This window comes from Triticum urartu, chromosome 4A (assembly GCF_056163025.1).
Source record: "Triticum urartu cultivar PI428250 chromosome 4A, HENAU_Tu73, whole genome shotgun sequence".
Classification (NCBI taxonomy): Eukaryota; Viridiplantae; Streptophyta; class Magnoliopsida; order Poales; family Poaceae; genus Triticum; species Triticum urartu.
In genome coordinates, this window is record NC_141876.1 from 243,838,584 (window position 1) to 243,845,958 (window position 7,375).

Sequence of the window (7,375 nt, forward strand, 5' to 3'; positions counted from 1 at the left end):
GAGGCAGCAGGTGATGTCTTGGAGGATACGTCGAGTCTTCAGCAGTGGTAGTCTTGGTCGTGTTCAGGTGTGTAGCTTCTGGAGTCCATCTTAATGGGAATGAGGGCCCACTGGCCTAGCCCAAGGACCACGGGTCGAGTAGCTTAGTACCCCCTAGTCCACGACATCGTCACCAACCGAAGGCCGTGGGGTTGCCCTGATAATTAAGGTAATAATATCAGACAAAAGCATTGGGTGTTTAATGACTACACCTCATGAATCCCCAAGGATATGATCCATGTTACCCTACTAAACATTACGATCATCGGTGTTCGGTATAGGACTTCACGGTCCCATTGCTCCTTCCCTCGCTGGTGCTCAATCTCCATGATCTTGGGTACCTGCAGGGATGAAGATCGCGGAGAAGACGAGAGATACTTCATGTAACAATTTTATTTCACACATACGAGACATTGTGTCAAAGACTTCCATTGATCTCTTCACCAAATACCTGGGGTTGCAAGTCTTTGACAATTTCAACGGGGTCCCCTTTATGGAAGTTTTTCAACGGGGTCCCCTTTATGGAAGTTTTTCACGTGGACGACCTGTCTCAGTTTCCACACCAAATGACTGCTCATGCGAGCGCGTTTGGTCGGATTGAACGCCGTCTTTAGCTCTGGTGGCTTTCTGACGCCTCCTGGTGATTTATTTCCTCTCCATTTTCCTTCCTTTCCTTTCTCCCACGTGATTTCTTCCCTTTTTTGCCCATTTCCTATGGAAAAAATATCAAAGAGAGGACTTATGGAATCCTTTGCATTTATTAATCATTAGTGGCAATGTTGGAGCGAGTATATCTCTTTTAGTCAAATAATTTAGTTTAAATAAGGTTGAAATGACTGTAAAAATACCAATCACCAGCGCGCTCTAATCTAGCGTCCCTCGGTGTGCTCTGCTCGTCGTTTAGGCGACCGCGGAGCACTCTGCTCAGGTCCCTCGGTGCACTCTGCTCTCACGTCCTCCGCATGCACTCTGCCAGTTGTTGGGGCAGGTGCACGATCATGTTGGGTGCCCCATGTGCATGCGGTTGCACTATGCGCATCTCCATGATGCAGCTATGTGAGGCACGATGGAGTTACATGCTGCAAAACTTGCCATTCATGTGTGCCGATATTCCAGGATGGCTTCCCCATTAATTCCCGTGGCCATTATAACTTAGTCTCTTCAACCTTTCGATCACGCCCCACAACACAAGTATTCGGCGTGCATCCGGAGACGACACATACGGAGAGGATATAGCACACCAAGTATTCGGCGTGCATCGTGTGGACACCCACATGAGGGAGAAGAACCTCTTGGTGGTGTACACCATTGACCGGCCTTGGCGGAGGACAGAATCGACATCATGGAGTTGTTGCTTGCTGAGAATAACAAGTACAAAATGGTCATCTTCGACCTCCAGTACACTGGCGGTCATCCCAGGAAAGATCAGAAGCTTGTGGTCACCTAGTTGTGCATGCGCTATCGCGTCCTCATCTACAACTACTCCCTGGCCACAAGGCCTTACGAGTGTTTCGCCAGGTTTGTCAACAACCCCAACTACAAGTTCAGTATGGTGGACACCACCGACGATGTAAGAGCACTTGAGATTTTGAGCTTTGCCTACCAAAAGCTTGTCAACAATTGTTGCCAGTATAGGGTCTGGGGCAGCACAAAGGACCCCCTGGCTGAACTTGCCACCACCATAATCGACCCCGACTATAAAATGAAGGATGGTGCCAAAAAAATCCTGCAGCCTGGCACAGTGCTTGGGTGCGGAGACTGGACGAAGCTCACCTCAAGTTTGCGGCCAAGAATGTGTACACATGCTACGAGATGCATAGGCAGACGATCGACATGAGGGAGTGTGTCCTTCCTGTAATCAGCGAGGGATTGAGCCACCAACAGAGCAACGGCAGCAAGCATCATAAGAAGAAGTATATGATGATTACATATGATCGTTTATCATAGTCTATTATGCACGTAGTTGTTTACTTTGGTGTGTGCAGATGTTATGTGTGTAGTCACTTATGTAATTGGATATGTATTTTGGTTATGCAGTCATGTTCTTATAGGTATACATGTTGTTGTTCTGTAGACAGAGCATAGATGTTGTGGGATAGAGAAAATCACATCAAACACGTACTAAACTAGGGAACCCGTCTGTGATGATTTCATCACTTGTTGACAATTGTATACCAGCAAGCCATTACCCACATTACACATGACTTGCTAGCAGGAATCATCTGCGTGGTTGTTGGTCTTCCCACACATTTCAGATTACTGACCTGTTTGCCGTGTATCACACACATCTTGTTAAGTTGAACTGTTTTTGTTGTTTTGGCTCATCACAAATAGTTCATCCAAGTGAATTGTACCCCATCTATCACACACACCTTGATATGGCAGTCCATTTTCATGGTGTTCGCTAGTCATAAAAGTTCATCCGAGTGAATTGTATGTCGTATATCGCACACACCTTCATCTGGCTGGACATTTCTGTTGTGGTGGCTAATCGCAAACAGTTCATCCGAGTGAACTGTATACTGTATATCACACACAACTTGATCTGGCTAACCATTTCTATTGTTTTGGATCATCCCAAATAGTTCGTATGTATCAACTGTATGCCATGTATCACACACGCAAATCTAAACTAAATCATTCTTGATTTCTCCCCTAATTGAAGAATAGAATCATCCCAAATTATACAAAATAACTTCCTTAATTGAAGCATAGTAAATACTTCTTGATGCCCTAAAATTTCAGCTCTAGAAATGCATCCTGCATACTTAGGAACAACAGCTTTTCAAACAAAGTTAAGCAAAGATAGAACGAATGGGAATAAATAAAAATGTAATAAAGTGATAGAGTCCACATAACATGTAGGCTCTATTGACCCGTTGGAGCAATGTAATTTACTTTCCCATTGAACAAAGTGAAAGGGCGACATGGTGGTTCATATTCTAAAAGAAAATCCGTCAGACTCAGAAAATATTAGAAGGTGCACATGGGTTAATAATGAGAATAGGACTTGTTTTTTTTTTAATTTTAAAATCTCTCATTTCAATATCTTAATCAAGTAGGTGCGCATAAGCCAAGCTACACAAAATCATCTCTTACGACATTTCTTTTTATCTATGTATGAGATAAAAAATACTAAGGGGTATCTTCAGGAAACAAGAAAATTATGCAATGTTGTACTAACTAGGTCAAGAGTGATGACCGCACTTGGTGATTATTTCCTAGAAATTATGTCCCATAATGTATATAAGAGTGTGGTTTTCAGATGATGAACGATATAAACACACTTTCAGAATAGAAAGATGTGTCATAGACTCATAGTTCTTGCCACTAAAAGTATTAGAGCTTGGGTTCCTATCTTGAGTAGAAGGCAAACACATTCAAATAAGTGAACGAATTTATAAGTCATCTTCATCCAATATGGTTAGATGATTCATTACACTTGATTTTAGTTTTTCAAGGCAACACTCATAAGGACTATTTCAAAAAATAACTAGTGTCACACCAGTGTGAAAGTCCTTTCTGACTAATTCTTGCAGGAATAAAAGATATACATTCACAAATTCATTCAACAAATAAAAACTTCTACATTTGCCTACTTCTCAAAAAAATTTATTGCCACGGCTACAAATTTTTTTCTAAACTAAGACTAATTACCACACCAACTCAACAAATCTATTGGGAGATTATATAGGGTATGCAAGAAAGAAATGTAAGACCAGGATAGAATAGTGCACCATGTTATTACACTTAAATCAGCAATTAGTACGACTGCTATCATCAACCCTCGTTGTCTCAGAATTATATTTACTTGGATCTCTTATGTAATGTTATCATAAAGCTTCTAGAAATTGGTTGCGAGCCACAATCACCAAACAATTAGAAATGAACTATTTTTATATAAGTCTACAAATATATTTTAGTGGCTCTTGCAGGTTTAATACTTTCAATATATCTTTTGAGAAGCATAAAAAGATAATAATCATATCATACTAACTTCACTAAATTGGTTCACATGATTGTATGGTGAGAACAACTAATAGGATTTATTTTACCTAGTTGAAGGCTTGAAACACGCAACAAAAGACTCCATACATTTTCTTCAAGAAGTTCATCAAGCATTTAGTGTGTGCTCCGCTTATCATGAAACCATAACCTGGCATGTAGTAAAAGTCTCCCTAGTAATCAAATTTTGAATCTGCACATCATATAACTTTGATGATTATGTAACAAACTACAAATTTCCTATTTTGTAGAAGACAAATCACAAGAGTTGATTGGAACTCTTTCATGTTGGAGCTGTAGTTATGAAATCAGCAAGCTCGCTCTCTCCCAGCTCATATGCACACGCCTGGACTAGCAGAGAGGACCGCGTGCTCTCGAAAGCCGAGGGGCTGAGTCTGACATTGTTGTGTGAGACGGAAGCTGTGCACAGAATCAGGTAGAGGAGATTGACCTTGGGCTAGCCGTTTGGGATAACAGCATCATCTATGGCCTCAGGGCACTCCATCGGGGTGCCTTAGTGATGGGAGGGCTCAGTGCTGTCGCACGCCTAGTCATCCATGGTGACATCGTCCTGAGCGTGGTGTTAGAAGACAGGCGTCTCGCCGTGCTCCACTCCCGCGACCTTAAGCCAAGACAAAGCAACACTAGGGCGAGGGGGCCGAGACGCTATGTGCGTAGCATTGAACAAAGCTGAACCTTCCATCCATGGATCTGAACCGGGCAAACAGAGTGAGTCAAGGGGGCGGGAGAGGGAATATCAACGGTGCTAGGCATAGGGAGGGGACAACGGCCATGCGAGAAGGGATTTTTTCATGAGTACGGGAGGAGATGAAGTTCTTTTTTAGAAGAGGAGAAGAGGTTTTTTATTTGAGATATACAAGGAGAAGGAGATGAAGTGCATCCATGGCCAGCGGATGTGTAGGTGGCACGGGCCAAGCCCAATATAGCACACGTGTGGTGGCACGGTTCGTGGCCCACCGAACGGAACGCTATTTTGTGGAACATTTTCTCTATGTACTTGGGTAGATCTCAGCCATAAATCTTTATTCGTAACATAAAATTAATGGATACAAAGGGGGGACATATGAAGAACTACGAAAGCCTCCGTCCTTTATTATTTGGTAAAGATACGCTTGTTTTATTGGGATTTGTCATCTCCTCTAAGGGCGTTCAAGTAGATGAAACTAACATTGATGCCATCAAAACTTGGCCACCACCAACAAACTTGCTTCAAGTGTGTAGTTTCCTTGGCTTAGACAGATTTTATCGTCGCTTTGTTAAGGATCTTAGCACTATTGTGTTGCTATTGAACGCATTGAGTAAGAATAATGCACCATTTCTTTGGGGACCTTCCCAAGATGCCACATTTAATGAACTTAAATCCTTGCTTACACATGCTCCATTACATGCCTTGCCTAATTTTCAAAAAACTTTTGAAGTGCATTCAACGCTAGTGGTAATGGCATAGGTGGAGCGTTAATGCAAGAGAAGAGCCCAATCACATACTTTAGCGAAAAACTTTCTAGGGTGCAACTTAATTATCCTATTTATGACAAGGAGTTATATGCTTTAGTGAGAGTCCTACATGTTGATACGTCTCCAACGTATCTACTTTTCCAAACACTTTTGCCCTTGTTTAGGACTCTAACTTGCATGATTTGAATGGAACTAACCCGGACTGACGCTGTTTTCAGCAGAATTGCCATGGTGTTATTTTTGTGTAGAAATAAAAGTTCTCGGAATGACCTGAAAATCAACGGAGATTATTTTTGGAATATATAAAAAATACTGGCCAAAGAATTAACGCAAGGGGGGCCCACACCCTGTCCACGAGGGTGGGGCACGCCTACCCCCCTGGGCGCGCCCCTTTCCTCGTGGACCCCATGGTGCTCCTCCGACCTCAACTCCAACTCCATATATTCGTGTTCGGGGAGAAAAAAATCAAGGAGAAGGATTCATCGCGTTTTACGATACGGAGCCGCCGCTAAGCCTTAAACTCTCTCGGGAGGGCTGATCTGGAGTCTGATCGGGGCTCCGGAGAGGGGAATCCGTCGCCATCGTCATCATCAACCCTCCTCCATCACCAATTTCATGATGCTCACCGCCGTGCGTGAGTAATTCCATTGTAGGCTTGCTGGACGGTGATGGGTTGGATGAGATTTACCATGTAATCGAGTTAGTATTGTTAGGGTTTGATCCGTAGTATCCACTATGTTCTAAGATTGATGTTGCTATGACTTTGCTATGCATAATGCTTGTCACTAGGGCCCGAGTGCCATGATTTCAGATCTGAACCTATTATGTTTTCATGAATATATGTGAGTTCTTGATCCTATCTTGCAAGCATATAGTCACATATTATGTGTTATGATCCGTTAACCCCGAAGTGACAATAATCGGGATGCTTACTGGTGATGACCGTAGTTTGAGCAGTTCATGTATTGACTATGTGTTAATGCTTTGGTCATGCACTCTATTAAAAGGAGGCCTTAATATCCCTTAGTTTCTAATAGGACCCCGCTGGCACGGGAGGGTAGGACAAAAGATGTCATCCAAGTTCTTTTCCATTAGAACGTATGACTATATTCGGAATACATGCCTACATTACATTGATCAACTGGAGGTAGTTCTGTGTCACCCTAGGTTTTAACTATTGCACGAGGAGTCGCATCCATCGCTGATCCATTGCCTACGAGATTTTCATATATTGATCTTCGGTCATTTACTTTTCCATTGCTACTGTTACAATCACTATAAAACCAAAAAATATTACTTTTTCTACCATTACCACTACTATCATATTACTTTGCTACTAAATACTTTGCTGCAGATATTAAGTTTCTAGGTGTGGTTGAATTGACAACTCAGCTGCTAATACTTGAGAATATTCTTTGGCTCCCCTTGTGTAGAATCAATAAATTTGGGTAGAATACTCTACCCTCGAAAATTGTTGCGATCACCTATACTTGTTGGTTATCAAGACTATTTTCTGGTACCGTTGCCGGGGAGCATAGCTCTATTCTTTGAGTCACTTCAGATTTATATCTGCTGTTCACTATGAAGAACTTGAAAGATCAAAGAACCAAGAGTTTTCCCTCAACTACGAGGGGAGGTAATGAACTACCATCTAGCTCTACACTTGATTCACCTTCTGTTTTGAGTAAACTTGCGACACCTACACCTGTTATTCATTCTGATATGTCGCATGTTATTGATGATGCCACTTCTGCTTTCCATGATATTTATGATGAAACTACTTCTATGCTTGATACTACTATGCCACTAGATGAATTTCTTGATGAACAACTTGCTAGGGTTAGAGAGAATGATA